The sequence below is a fragment of the Sciurus vulgaris genome (genome assembly GCF_902686455.1).
Source record: "Sciurus vulgaris genome assembly, chromosome: 5".
NCBI lineage: Eukaryota > Metazoa > Chordata > Mammalia > Rodentia > Sciuridae > Sciurus > Sciurus vulgaris.
The window spans coordinates 112769282-112785389 of NC_136465.1; the positions used below are offsets into that span (position 1 = coordinate 112769282).

At 38.0% G+C, this 16108-nt stretch overlaps 1 protein-coding gene across 2 annotated transcripts in view; it reads right to left on the bottom strand.

Moving 5' to 3' along the window:
- Positions 1-15847, bottom strand: part of LIMA1 (LIM domain and actin binding 1) — an 89169-nt gene extending 73322 nt beyond the window's left edge. For both annotated transcript variants that reach the window (XM_079139778.1, XM_079139777.1), the window contains exon 1: positions 15706-15847. The gene's annotated coding sequence lies outside the window, so the exon portion shown is untranslated. The remainder of the gene's footprint in view (positions 1-15705) is intronic.
- Between the last annotated feature and the right edge of the window lie 261 nt (positions 15848-16108).

Consider the following 16108-nt stretch of genomic DNA (forward strand, 5'->3'; position numbering starts at 1 on the left):
AGGGTCTCATGCATGTTAAGCAAGCACTCTACCACTGACTTTTCAATGTCTGTTTTGGGCACTTATGACAGTTTGTATAGCTTTTATTCGGAGGACAAATTAAACACAAATCGCTTTTTTTAGTATAACTGTAACCAAGTGAATTGTTACAGTGCTAAGTCCAGAAAAACATTGGCCTTCATAAAGTTTTGTGCAAATTAAACATTTTAAAATTTTAATTAGGTCAGTGGTTCAGTAGTTGTGTGGAATCCCTCAGCATCTTTCTCATCTCCCACACCTCCACCTTTCTTCACCCTCCTCTTTCCCTTTGGGGAATCTCTCTTCTGCAGATCTCAAAGGAGAGCCAAGTCTGAGCTGTCATTTTCTTTACTGTCTAGACTCCTTGGTCAGAGTGATTTATCAAAGGATAGGCCTCCTCACTGTCAACAGTTATGTGGAAATACACAATAAATAGAAGTCCCTATCTGCTCTTGTTCAACCCTTCCCCAAGCCAATTCCATTTCTCAAAGATAATCTCTGTCACAGTATGGAATATAAACTTTCTTGATTAAATGTCCTATGTATAATAACAATAGCAAATGCATACCACTATGCATCCATCACTACTGTAAGCTCTTATGAATGTTATCTCATTTTATTTATCATTACTACACAAGCTTTTTAAAAATATTTTTTAGTTGTTGATGGACCTTTTTATTTATTTATATGCAGTGCCAAGAACTGAACCCAGGGCCTCACACACACCAGACAAGCACTCTGCCACTGAGCCACAACCCCCACTGTACCTGTTTTACAGATGAGAAAATTTAAACACAGAAGTTAACACACATCACACATAAACACAAAATATTTTTTAAAAAAATACAATGGTTTTATGTTAATGTGCTGTTCATCAATTATTTATTTCCTTTTGGACATCTTTATGTCAGAACATAAGATCTACTGCAGCCTTTCAGGACCACAGAATGTTACACTCTATAATACAACTAATTTAGCCAGGCCCCTGTCAATGAACATTTAGGTTGTTTCAGGTTCTTCATCATTATGGACAAGACTGCAGTGAATATGCTTGTACTCTTGCTTACTTGGAGGTATATATTTCTGGTATAAATTTATAGAAGTAGTATTTCTAGTTTGAAAAGCATATATATTCAACATTATAATAGGCATTTCCAAATTTCCCTCTAAAAATGTTTATATATTAGCTGATTATCTATATATACACATATATTATTTTTATTTTTTTTCCAATCTGATAGGAGATATGAAAAAAAATAGTACCTTATTTCATTAGTTTCCATTCCTGGAATCATGAGTGAGGGTTGAGCATATTTTCAAATGTGTATTGGCTACTCAATACATTTCCTTTTAGAAACTACATTTATTTTTTAAATGTTCATAAATTGTTTATTATCACTACAACTCAATTACTTTTTTTAATTGCACAAGGACTTTCTGAATATCATGTGTAACTACTTGTACAATTAAAATTGCCTCTCACAGCAGCTGTCCTTTCCTGGTGTCTGATTCTTATCCAGATCTCATTAATATTCTTTCCAAACAGAAATGGTGCTTGACTGTAAGGATGAGAGAGCCTTGTTTCTGTAGACATCCCTTTTGCATGGCATCCACTCCTGACTGCTCATTAATATTCTTTCTAGAACACAGCCCTGTGAGAAGCCTGACTGATGCTAGGTGACAACCCAGCACTAAGAGAAGGTCACTGTTAGGGGTTGTGCTTTAGCTGTTACTCACTTCTAGTTAGTCTAGTGCTTCCACGTTGGACGTGGGTCACTCTGACTAGCTGTAGATACATGGAAACTGAATACTTGTGTGAAGCCCAAACATATCTAATTCTTCTGAAAATGACTCCTGAGATTCCTGTGGAAAAAGAACTTTGGTTTGCTCCCAGGGTTAGTAGGACATAGACCTAACTGCCCACCACCTAGAGAGACTATACCAGGTCTATACCAAACGACACCAAAAAAAAATCTGAACCATTACAGCATAAGCCTGGGGATGGGTTATTAAAAGCACTAGCCATATGCTAGGTACTTTATTTTTCATTTATTTATTTATTTATTTTTGGTACCAGGATTGAACCCATAGGTACTTAACTATTGAGTCACATCCCCAGCCCTTTTTATTTTTAATTTTAAGACAGGATCTTGCTAAATTGCTGAGACTGGTCTTGAACTTGTGATCTTCCTGCCTCAGCCTCTCGAGTCACTGGGATTACAGGAGTGCACCTGGCATGAGGTGCTTTATGTATGTTATCTCATACCATTTGATCTTGTTAACTGAATCCTCACAATACTATGAAGCAAATATTATTATTCTCATCTTACTGAGGAAGAAACTGAGATTCAGAGAAATAACTGGTTCAAAAAAAAGAAAGTGGTATAACCAGGATTTGAAACAGCCTGATGGACACTAATGTTCATGCTCTAACAACATACTGCAAAACACAAGTTACCAATATCTAGGGGTGATCTGAGTCAGTTCTCTACTTCAAGGACCTCAAAACTAGAAATGATAAGGGCTGGACCAGATAAGGGCTGGTGCACATCTAAGCCCACTTTGCCCAAGGTTCCTTTCAGCTCAGGCCGACATTGAGTCTACCACTTACTTACTGGATATTAGGAAAATTCCCTAAATGTTAGTCTCATTATCTCTAAATTCTTTTAGTTCGCTGCTAAAATAAGGGCTTCATAAATAATGGTAATAGTGGTGGTAAATATCTAACATTTATCCAACACTGACCATGAGTCAGATACTGTTTCAATTGTTTTCCATATATAAATGTAAAATTCTCATAGTAACCCACTCAGAAGTAATATTGTCTAGCTTCTTTCTTTCTTTCTTTCTTTCTTTATTTATTTATTTATTTATTTCTTTATTTATTTTTGGTGCCAAGGATCAAACCCAGGGCCTCACACATGCTAGGCAAGTGCTCTGCCACTAAACTATACCTCCAGCCCTGTCCCACTTTATTGAAGTATGTTGCTGAATGATATTCAGATGGAAAAATGGAGACTCAGGTTAATTAAATGTTAGCCCTTGTTCATTTTTTAGGAGGCTAGGATGGAAACAAAATAACCTCATTGCAGAGAATAAAACAGAAAAGCAGTTTTGTGTACATGGCATTTCAGGGTCAACTTATTTCTGTTAAAGTCAATAAGAAGATAGCATCATGCCTATAATCCCAAAGACTCAGGAGGCTGAGGCAAGAAGATCACAAATTTGAGACCAGTCTCAGCAACTTAGTGAGGCCCTGCCTCAAAATAAAAAATAAAAAGGGTTGGGGCTGTGTCTCAGTGGTTAAGTGCCCCTGAGTTCAATCACTGGTACCAAAAGAAAAAAGAAGACAGCATGGTGGCGGGGGGCCGGGGATGGGGGGCATGGTTAGTGGTAGAGCATGAGCTTGGCATACATGAGAACCTGGTTCCATCCCCAGTACCATAAAGTGAGAGAGAGAGAGAGTGGGTAAGCAAGTACCCCTAATGTCACCTCTGAGGAACTGTTGGTTACAAGCAGGAACACCAGACCTGACAGCATTTCTTTTCACTAGAAAGTCTAAATCTGTCAAATTGTACCTTGTAAGGGCCACATTTTAGGTGTTACCAGCACCTCCACAAGAACTCTCAGCTACAGTTACTGGTACTATAACTATCACCTTCCTGCATGGCTTCTATTACCTTATTCATTCATTTGAATATCTTGTACTTTTGAAAGTCAGATTCCCTTTTTATATAACTGTGTAATGTAATCTTCACATATCTTATTGAGAAAGATAAAATTATAAATTATAAATATAGCCTTTAAACTGACTGTGGGGCTGGAGTTGTGGCTCAGTGGTGGAGCGCTCACCTAGAATATGTGAGGTACACATAAAAATAAAATAAAGGTATTGTGTCCACCTACAACTAATATATATGTATTATATATAATTATACATATATGTAAAAATATATATATATATAAAATTGACTGTAGTCTAAAGTTGGTAGGTCATGAAGAACTACCCAAGAACCTTTATCTCTCTCTCTCTCTCTCTCTCTCTCTCTCTCTCTCTCTCTCTCTCTCTCTCTCTCTCTCTCTCTCTCGGTAACAGGGATTGAACCCAGGGGCACTTAACCACTGAGCCACATCCCCAGCCCTTTTTTATTTTTAATTTTGAGACAGGGTCCCACCAAGCTGCTTAGGGCCTCACTAAATTGCTAAGATTGGTCTTGAACTTGTGATCCTACTGCCTCAACCTCCTGAGCCACTGGGATCACAGGCATGCACTACTGCACCCAGTTCATTTTCTTTTTTTAAATCAAGGAATTGCCAGTTCTAATCTAAGTTTAACTCCACCTCTCTCCAAATAATTAGTTTTTTATCCATTTGGTTCCTCCCCCTACTTCCCATTGATAATTAACTCATTGTAAGAGCAAACATAATCCAATGGAAATTTTCTCAATAGTATTTTGACAAATAAAGGAAAAACTCTTTTAGTAGGTAGAAAAACTGATAATGGAACTTCCAATTAAAGATGAAAATAGAGAAAAAGCATAATTAATTAGAAAAAGAATACAGAAATTTACAGCTGGACATCACTACACAAAGCATAGATTCTCTCTCAACGGACACTTTCTCCTTCAACTTTCATAATATTCCACACTTTAACAGCATATGTATCAAATATTAATGCTTGGTACAGTGTAGAGGCTCAACAAATATCTGTTATATGAATGAAAAAGTGTCATGCTAGTACTTGCTCTGTTGGTACATATCTCAACAAAGGTTCATGTATCTATATAAATGAATATCTGCCAAGAAACTTCATGCTCTCAGGTCTTGACAATTCCTTGTTTAATTAAGACAAAGTAGCTAATTAAAGGATCTTCTTCACAACACCAAAGCAGAAGAAATATATATACACATATATATATGTGTATATATATATATTTATTTATATTTATTTTAGGAAATTTGCTTCTGTTAAAGATATAACATTCTTATACTAGTTCTTTGTCCTTAATTATTAATCAAGTTTTCTCCAAACGCAAGCCTTCTTAGTTTCACTCTTGGCCATTCCCAGAAAGGGCCTGGCTTCCATTCTTCTTATCTGAAATTTTAGATGATGTGTTTTTTTTCAGGGCTTGCTCAATCTGAAGAGCCAGCTCAGATCAATTTAACCAATCCCTTCAAGTAGGAGAATTAAAACAGGTTTACTGAAAAGTGACTCTTCTTGAGGCAAGTTCTCTAATCTTTCCTTTCGGCAAAAATCTGAGACACTAATACAGAACAATGCTTTCATCAAGAACAAGTAGAGCCAAGACTGGTCATGTAAAGAATTACCCAATCACACAGCCACAAAAGTGATGAAGTTTAGCTACTTATCTGTGCCAATGCAATTCATCTTATTTCTTAAGAATTGGTTACAAACATAGTAACATTTTAGTTGAATTTTAACATTTGTTTCCTAAAAACCATGGAGCTAAATTATGGACCTATAAAAGAAAATTAAGAGACATTTATTGGATCATAATCTTTCAGCTGGCATGGAAATCAACTTATTTATTTCAATTTCTTCACCTCAAAAACACATTAACTTACACAAAATGGTTATAAAGACTAAGAGGATAAGAAGTACTTTGAAAATCACAAGCTGCAATAACAAGTGTTTTTATTTTAAAATAAAATTTCAAATCTTTTATTAAAAATAACATTGGGCGGGGGTTGTGGCTCAGTGGTAGAGTGCTTACCTACTATATGTGAGGCACTATATGTGAGGCACATCATTATGTGTAGTGATTCTCAGCACTACACATAAATTAATGAATAAAATAAAGGTCTATCAACATCTAAAAAAAATTTTTTTAAATAATATATTGCCTAGCATGCATGAGGCCCTGGGTTTAATCCCCAGTACTATGGGGGGGAAGAGAGAGAGAAAGAGAGACTTAAAAAATAAGATCACCCAGCCTGGTGCAATGGCACATACCTATAATCCCAGTGACTTGGAAGGCTGAGACAGGAGGATCACAAGTTTGAGGCCAGCCTCAAAAACTTAAGTGATGCCCTAAGAAACTTGGTGAAACCCTGTCTCAAAATTTAAAAAAAATAAAAATAAAAAGGACTGGGGATGTGGCTCAAGTGGTAAAGTGCCTCTGGATCAATCCCCAATAGGAAAAAAAACAAAACAAAACAAAAAAAGTCATCCAATGATGAGAAATAGTAAGGAACTAGAAATAACCTGCTACAGGGCTGGGGTCGTAGCTCAGCGGTAGAGGACTCACCTAGCACATGTGAGGCACTGGGTTCAAGGCTCAACACCATATAAAAATAATAAATGAAGATACTGTGTCCATTTGCGACTTAAAAAAAAAAAAAAAAAGAAAAAGAAAGAACCCACTATAATGTTGTCTGGTTTAACTAGGTTGTTTTTTGTTTGTTTTTTGGTGTGGTACTGAGGATTGAATCAGTGCTTTGGGACATGCGTAGTAAGTGCTTTACCACCAAGCTAAATCCTCAGCCCCCTTTTAAATCTGATCTTGAGACAGGGTCTCCTAAACTGCCCAAGCTGGTCTTGAACCTGTCATTCTTTTGCATCAATCTCCCCAGTAGCTAGGATTATAGACATGTGCCACTGTGGCTAGCTCTACCAGATATTAATAAGAAACCCCTTGTCTTAAGGTGTTGCTGAAAATCTTTCTAATCAGTACACACACTGTCCCATTTCAGGGAATGTAGTAAGTGTAAGGAAAATAATTTCATCTTTCCTTGAGGATTCCAGAGAGTTATCTTATTATTATTATTTTCCCAGAGAAGGAAAGCAGAAGAAACTTGCTGGCTGCTTGAATAATCAATCTGCTAAATTTGCTTTTAAACATCTAATGAGAGGGCTGGGGCTGTAGCTCAGTGGCAGAGTACTTGCCTAGCACATGTAAGGCACTGGGTTCGATCCTCAGCACCACATATAAATAAATAAATAAATAAAATAAAGTTATTTTAAAAATGTAATGAGAGCTAATAGAATAGCATTGTCCAGCAGGACCAGCTCTGGAAGTAGAAGCCTGCAGAAGTAGTAAAAAAGTGGCCTGGATCCTGGGAACAACCTGGAAAACCTGCACTCAAATGGAACTGAATCCTGCTATCACCACACCCAAGCCTTTGTCCTGCTACCTTCAGAAATTCTCAGAGACTGCCACCTGATTTGAACCCAGATAAAACTACCTCAGTTATGGTCCATTAAAAAAAAAAAAAATGTATACCCACATACCAACACACACCAGCACCATCACTTTGGAGTGCAAACCAAAACAAGACTTGTTGAAATATGAAGTCTATCTTCAAGGTGTATTCATTCATTAAACCAATATTCATTGAGCTCTTACCATGTGTTGGGCAGAGTTCTAGGTGCTAAGGCTGTAATGTTAAGGACAGACAAGGTCTCTACTCATGCAATTTCTATTCTGCTGGGGAAGCAGGGCAATTAAAGACTGATTAGTGCTGTGGAGGATATACAAAAAGAGTAACTGGAGTAGTTATAGGAAGGGAGCAGCTACTTCATGGTGCTTAGGGAAGGTCTCTTTGAGTGAATATTTTAGCTGAAACCTGAATGAGAGGGAGGAGAACAGCATCAAGCCAGGTGAAGAGAAGAGATGGAAGAGTTTTCCAGGCAGAGGGAATAGGAAATGCAAAGGTCCTTAGGCAGAAATAATATGACTACAGAGTGAGTGAAGTATGAGATGACACAGAGATGAGCGGCAGCCAGATTAAATAAGGACTTTTAAATAATGGTAAAGTATTTTAATTTTATTCTAACTGCAATACAAAACCAAAGTTGTTATATAATTGTGTACAAGATCAGATATACATATTTATATATCATATATTATGATTATTTAATTGCTTACTTAATGCATAATGGGTAAAAAAATTGAAAAGGAAATGTTTTCGTACTTATAAAACATAACTTTGCTGGTACCGTGATGTACACCTGTAATCCCAGAAACTCAGGAGGCTGAGGCAGGAGGATCAAAGTTCAAATCCAGCAGGACCTAAGCAATTTAGCAAGAACCTATCTCAAAACAAAAATAAAAAGGGCTGGGGATGCAGCTCAGTGGTAAAGCTCCCCTGAATTCAATTCCTGGTACCAAAAACAAAAAACAAAACACACACACACAAAAACCAAACAAACAAAAAGCAAACAATAAAAAACTCATAATCTTTAAAAGAATCAATAATTCATAATACTGACAGTGTTAAAGTAAGAAATGAAGTAAAAATACAGTACTAAATTAAGACCAGAGAGAGAGTCACTGATTCACAATGAATTAGAAAATGCATTTTTTATTTTTAAAAAAGTCACACTTTATGTGGGCTCTTAAGGAACAGGGTTTTAATGAGGTGTTGGGGGGTGTTGCCTGAGGCTATGGGAACTACATGAGCAAAGGCACAGAGGCAGGAAAGGTCAGGGTGGGTCCAGGAAATCATGAATCATTGTATGGCTATAGTGCCAGCAGAGTAGTGCCAGCAGAGTGGGTAGTGTCAGGAGATAAGCCTGGAAAAATAGGCTGGGGGTGGGGAGGGAGGTTCTGGATCTTGAAGGGCATGCACAGAAATTGACTTAATTTATCTGGGCATTGATTTCCCTTAAGTGTGCATAGGAATCCCTTGTTGTACTAGTTAAAACTTCAGATTCCCAGACCCACCCTTCAGATACACTGTCGGGCAGTCTATAAGTCTAGGTAGGACTGGAGAATCTACCAGTTTAACCAACACCCTGGTGATTTTGATACAGGTTATTGAGGAAACCATACTGTGAAAATCAGTGCTCTGTGTCTCTCTCTCTCTCTCTCTCTCTCTCTCTCTCTCTCTCTCTCTCTCTCTCTCTCTCTCTCTATCTATCTCTCTATCTCTATCTCTATCTCTATCTCTCTATATCTCTCTATCTCAATCTCTATCTCCCTCTCTCTTTTGGTTTGGTGCTGATAAAACCAGGGCCTCATACATGCTCAGCAAGCACTCTACCACTGAGTTACATCCCTAGCTATAGTACTCTGGGTTGTTTTAATGACAATGCTGAACTGAAAGGGAAAATCTGAAGCCAACTCTAAGGATTGCTCAAAGACTGACCAAAAGGAGGATATGAATTAGAAGACTGATCAAAGAGCCATTATCACTGTTGAGGTAGAACAACCAAACGTGGTGAGCAATTAAATGTGGGAGCAGAGGAGGACTGAAGTATTAAAGACAACCTCAGACTTTCTCTCCTCACAGAAACTAGGTGAATGCAGATACTTGGTATACAGGGACTTTCCATGTAGTCTAAAAAGTAGTTTGAAATACAGACCTGTAGCTAAGAAGATATGCAAAGGCACTAAACCATATGGTTCAGTACTCCAAAGTCAATTCAACAAAAAGTTAAATATAGGAAGTAAAACCATAAAAAATTAAAAGAAAGTGAATATATAACCCATCTCTGGATGAAGGCCTTCTAAACATAAAAGCAATGAAAGAAATACCAAAAGTAAAAAATCTACAGATAAGTAATAATATATCATATATAAAATTAACAGGCAAACAAAGTGGTTAAATATTTGACCACAGGACAAAGAATACTCTTAAAAATGAAGGACTTCTACAAACCACAAAGACAAACATTCAGCACAGTTTCTGTATGAAACAGAAATTGTTTAAAAACTTGGAGTGGCAATACACACCTTGTCACAAATTTTACCAGGTTTCCAAGGGCCAGTCAATGAGTGCCTAAAAAATACTAGACTAGCCAGGCATAGTGGCACACACCTGTAATCCCAGCAATTTGAGAGGTTGAGGCAGGAGGATCACAAGTTTCAAGTGAGCCTCAGCAATTCAGGGAGGCCATGTCTCAAAATAAAAATATAAAATGAACTGGGGATGGTAAAGCACTCCTTGGTTCATATTCCCAGTACCAAAACAAAAACAAAAACAAACAAATGAACCAAAAAAAACAAAAAAAACAAAAAACACTTGACCAACCTTTTTGGCTTCTATTGTCCTGAAAGTTTAAGGATTGAAACAAATTAAATTGCCTGCAGGCTCCATCAAATCTTGCTACACTAGTAGAAACTGCCCCTACTGCACTCAGTCTTTCCTCAGGCTTTTGCTATCTAAAACAGGGCTAGAGTTAAGGACTGGACAATAAGCAATTCCAGAATTTCTTATAAACAGTTCTTCTACAGTCAAGTTGGGCATGGTGGCACATGCCTGTAATCCCAGAGACTTGGGAGACTGACACAAGAGGATCACAAGTTCAAAAGATAGAGTGAGGCCCTAAGCAACTAAGGAAGACTGTCTCAAAATAAAAAAGGGCTGGGGATGTGGCTCAATGGTAAAGCACCCCCTGGGTTCAATCCTTGGGACCTAATAAATAAATAAAGTCAGTACAGATGCTGTACGGACTTTGGGATCAATAACACAACTCTAGTTTCACAGAGCAGGCTCTAAGTCAATGAATGACTTGCCAGAAGATCACCTAACTGACTGATGACAACACCAAGTTGGGCTTCCTCCAGAGCAGCACCCTTTCCACTGTGCACTGATTCTAAGCTCTGTATGTAATCAGGGCATTTGTGACACCATAACTCAACTTCTAAACACTTTCTATTTCATCCCTCCACTCATTCAATTTGGTCTAATAAAACCCCAAAGCACTCCAAGTAAATGAAATAGCCACAAACAAATACACCAACATAATTAAACCACTAAGACTCAAACAAAATGGGAATGGGATTTACCAACAGATGATTCACCAAAAAAGAAATAGAGAGCCAGGGACAGTGACCCATACCTGTAATCCCAGCAATATGGGAGACTGAGGCAGGAGGATCCAAGTTCAAAGCCAGTCTCAAATTTAGCAAGATGTCTCAAATTAAATAAATAAGTAAAGAGGACTGGGATGTGGTTCAGAGGTAAAGAATTATATATACAATACAAAAATTTAAAAATAAATTAATAAATTTGAGTCAGGTATGGTGGCACACACTTGTAATCCCAGCAGTTCGGGAGGCTAAGGCAGGAGGATAACAAATCCAAAGCCAGCCTCGGTAACTTAGCAAGGTCCTGAGAAATTTAGTGAGATCCCGTCTCTAAATAAATTAAAAAAAAAAAAAAAAGGCTGTGGATGTGGCTCAGTGGTTAAGCACCTCTGGGTTTAATCCCCAGTATCAAAAAAAAAAAAACAAAAAAAACAAAAAAAAAAAACAGAAAAAAGAATAGAAAAATTTGCAAATCACTCACTTGGAGGTGATGGTTGAAGTTGTGGGAATAGATCAGATTGCATACAGAAAAGTACAGGGAGAACAAGACACAGGACAGAGCTACGGTAAACATCTGCATTAAGGAGCAGTCTATGAGTTAATAAAAGAGTATGGGAGGAAGTAGTTAGAAGATGTAGAACCAGGTAGACATATCAAGAAAACCAAGTGAAAGGAAGAACCAAAAAAGCTGTTCACTTAGTCAATGTTGCCAAGTGGTAATAAGGAAAAGTGATGGGATCATAAGAGGGAAATCACAGGATACGCTGCGTGGACCAACAGGTTTCCTTCAGCGCTGGAGATGGTAACAGGAATCTGAGCATGTTACCTTTTCAATAAAACTGAAGATTTGGGTAGATATCCTGGGACATTAGCTTGAATTTCAGTTTATGAAAAAAATATGGGACCAGGGATCTAGCTCAGTGGTAGAGCGCTTGTCTACCACATAGAAGTCCAGGGTTTTATTCCGGGCATTGAAAAAAAATTGTGCAAATATAAACCTGAAGAAAAGCATATCAGGATTGCTATTTATAGGTAACAAAACAAAAATTGGCAATATTTTGGTGGGCAAAACAAAAATGTGTTTGAGGGTTTTTAAAGTTTTCTATATTAAGCTGTGTGTGGTGGCATATGCCTGAAATCAGGAGGCTGAGGCAGGAGGATCACAAGTTCAAGGCCAGAATCAGCAATTTAGCGAGGTTCTGAGCAACTTAGTGAGAACCTGTCTCAAAATCAAAATTAAAAGGGCTGGGGATGTAGTTCTGTGGCAAAGCAACCTGGTTCAATCCTCAGTATTGGCAAAAAGGAAGGAAGGGAGGGAGAGACGGAGGGAGGGAGAGAAATTCTTTAAAAGAAAATCAAAAGAATGTAAAATTTCATGGTATCATACTAGTGTCTTAAGAGTAGACACGTGACGTCTCTAAAATGTTTTCAAGTGTAAAGAAATCATTTGACTTGCTGAATAATGGAATGTTCTTTGGTCAGACTTTGTCCTTTTTATGAAAAGAAGTCTTCATTAGCACAATTATTTGAGTCTCTGGACCTTTGTGCCTAGCCACAGGATAAATACATCAGTATGGTCCTAAACAAATACCACTTACCATAGAATCTCAACTCCAGAGTCATTAAGTAGAAACCACTTAATTTGAAACCCTGATTTGTTACTAAAGAACCTTGAGAGTCTGTGTTAAGTAATTTAACCTCACCTTGAGATTTGCACTGTACACAATCTAAAAATGAAGTACTTCACTTTCTGTCAAAAAAAAATGCAGGGCTGGGGTTGTAGCTCAGTGGCACTTGCCTAGCATGTGTGAGGTACTGGGTTCAATCCTTAGCACCACATAAAAATAAATAAATAAAATAAAGATATTGCGTCCATCTATAACTAAAAGTTTTAAAAATGCAGTGAAAAGTCATAGCAATCATAAAAAACAAAACCAGTCTTTTCTTATGGAAATCATTCACTTAGGAACCAAGTTACATAGTTTCCCATCTGTAGAATGGGTATAATCCCAATCTAAATGAAAATCATTTTGTAGTGTATGGAATTAAGAAAGCCTGAAAACTAGTTTCATTGTCAACTGATATAATGACAAAATCTTTCAAATTGTGGGTAGGTGACCATTTATGGCAAAAATGTTTAATGGTCTGCCACACCCTTTTTTGTGTCTATGTGTCTTTGATGAATTTATCTAGTACAGAGATTCTAAGTTAATATAGTTGACTGGCGCAAAATAGCAAAAGAAAGCCAAGAATTTGAAATCCTAACAGAATCTATAATTAAAATTATACTTGAAAACATTCTAAGAAAACGTGCAATAGATATCTACAAACACATGCAAATATACCTGTTGCCTTTCCAAAAATTTCTGTGGAGAACACTTTTCTGAAGCTTAAACAAAAAGAAAGGGGATAAGAAATGTCAAAAAATGTTTCCATCAAATGTGATGGCTCTTTCCCATACCACAGTATGCACTATTATGCCAAGCTATATTTAAAAAATGAAAAACATAATTATGTAGAAAGAACCATATCATGTCCATCCTTTGTATATTAGACCAATGGTACACAGTAAGTAATTAATAAAAGTATTCAAGGATACTATAATCTTTAGATAGTCAAAACTCTGCAAAGAATCTCCAAACACTATCACCCTTTCTCTTCATCTACATACCTATCCTGTTTCTCCCATCCAAGAAAGAAAAGAAAAAAAAAGTTAGGTCTACATATCTATAGCTATATCTATCTATATATATATATTTGTGTGTATATATATTATATATATAAAAAGTATAATTTATATATTCTTTTTCTTTTCTTTCTGGTGCTGGGAATAGAATATGCAGGGCCTCACACATGCTAGGCACACATTCTACCACTGAGCTATACCCCTAGCCAAAAAAGACATTTTGAGGGTACCTTAGGGAAAAGTATTCTCTCACCAAATCATGCTGTTAATAGAATTGTTTTCAATTCTGAAGCTTTCTCTTCCTAGAATTATTTAGTTGAAATTTGGCTCCACCTTTAACCAGAGTCTGGAACAAAGCTTGAATGTACCAAGTTAAACAATGTTATACAATGAGGTAATTTTTACAAAATGGCACCATTTTGCTAGTGTTGCCAATATACTGTTCTCAGATGCTCTAAAGTTCAAGGACTACCTGATAACACTTCCGGGACTAATACATTAACAGTAAAAAGAGCTCCACCAACTATTTACTGAACTGTCATAGAACTGAAGACAGGATCTAATCCCATCCTTCAAAAAGTCATACAGTTGGTGGAAAACAAGGTAAGAAATATGAGAGACTCAAATACAGAACTGAAGGATTCATTCATTACTACTCAAAGTATTTTTTTTTGTTATTATTGTTTATGGGTTTATGTTTTTAAGGAAAAACAGAAGGAATGTTTTAATTTACATTTTCTGTGTTCCTATAGCATCCTGACCTGACCTCTAGTATAAAATTGACCTTATGAATACTATAAGTTGTATCTGTGATTCTGTCTGACCCATTTGATTTTAAAAAGCTGTTTAAGGGTAGAGATATTTGAATCCACAGGATTGACACAATGAATGTTTTGTCCCAAAAAACGAAGTAAGTTCCTAACTACCTAATACCACATTATGTATTGTTCTATAAGTGTAAAAAAAAATCTCTTTCTCTCTATATATACATACTTAATTTTTTTTCTCTTCTGCCAACTTCATTACTTTTGGAAGGTCTACCTGAACCATGACCATCCTTCCTCTAGGTTATCAGTCCACAGGAACTTAGAAAATGTTTGTTGAGGGTCATCTTCTCTTCTAACTATAGAGACTTCAGAAGAAATTGTTAATTCCATGGTTCCTGAAATATTTATCATTTGTGAATAGGATTAGTGGATAAAAAGCATACCTTTTAACCACTTAAACAGCAAAAGAAAAACTATCAAGTACAAAGGAAGATCTCTCCCCAAAAGGGGGCATTGTCTTAAAACTGATAACTCCCTAACTCGAAAAGTCAAGTCAGCTGAACCATCTGAATTAAGATTTTTGAAAGCCCAAATTAAATGCACCACAATAGTAGTTCAAATATCTTTCGCCGGGATCAGTGGTGCTGTGAGCAGCAATAAGGAAGCTAGGAAGGGTGCCAGATGGTTCGCTCCTGGAATCTACAACTTCGAACTTTAGAACGCATAGTCAGAGTGTACAGTTACCTTACATTAATACCTACTATATACGTGGGTGACGGATGCCAGCATAAATACACTTAGCGATTTGAGGGGATAAATCAGCTGCAAGGACTGCTATATTCTCAACATACCTCAAAAGGGTGTAAGTGTCTTAAACAGAGTTCAGTTGGAACTTTGAAGTTCCTGATTATCTAGTACCACATTATGTGTTGTTCTAAAAGTGTGAAAAAAAAAAAACCCAAAAAAAAACCTCTTTCTCTCTCTATATATATATTCACTTTTTTAAAATGAGGAATAGGAAGGGAAGAAAAACCGAAGAGAGAGGGAATGGCTGAAAATGAAGAAAAAGGAGCAGCTGAATATTAGGATATTTCCCAGGGAGGATATTTTGACTTGTGATGAACTGACACTTTCCTCCAACTCACCAAAAAAGTACAGACTTAGAAAGGAGTATTCCCAGTACAAGACGAGGGGTGTCCTATGAGCTCCCGCCCTCTGGCAGCAAAGGCTCAGCCCTACATAAGCACTCCCACCCCCCTGCGCAGTGCCCAGAAGTGAGATGAGAGCAGGGAATCTGTGACTCCTCGACCCCCTACTTGCCTACTTGGAAGGGGAGGAAGTCACGTTCCCTGTACTCCCCCCCCCCCCCGCCTCAAAAGTCGCGGGAGAAAGAGGGTGTGGAGCGAAGTCAGGGTCTCCATGCACTATCGAGTTGGTTGTGGAGGGAGAAGGCCCTTACCTGGCTGAAAGCCGTCTTTTCTCAGAGTTGCGCTGCCCTGCCACGGTTCCCTGGCGCTCTGCCTCGCGCACCTGTCGCGACCAAGCTGCTGCACCTACAGCTCTTGCGGCCCCGCCCCGGTCCCGCACAGAGCCCCGCCTCGGACCCCGCCTACCTCCGCGGGGACGCGCACGCCGGCCCGCCTCCGGTACGGTCTCGGGGCGAGCGTGCGCGCCGCCGGCTGCGTGCCCTGAGCTCACGGCTGCTCTAGGCTGTTCGCTGTGCTGGCGTTGCGAGGGGCGTGGCTCCCTCCTTCAGGCCTCAGATATCTGTCTGCACGCTGCTTTCCCAGGAGTGCGGTGGAGCTTGAGCTCTTGTGTTTCTCCACTTTGACCTTAACACTCTCACACAAGGTTACGGCATT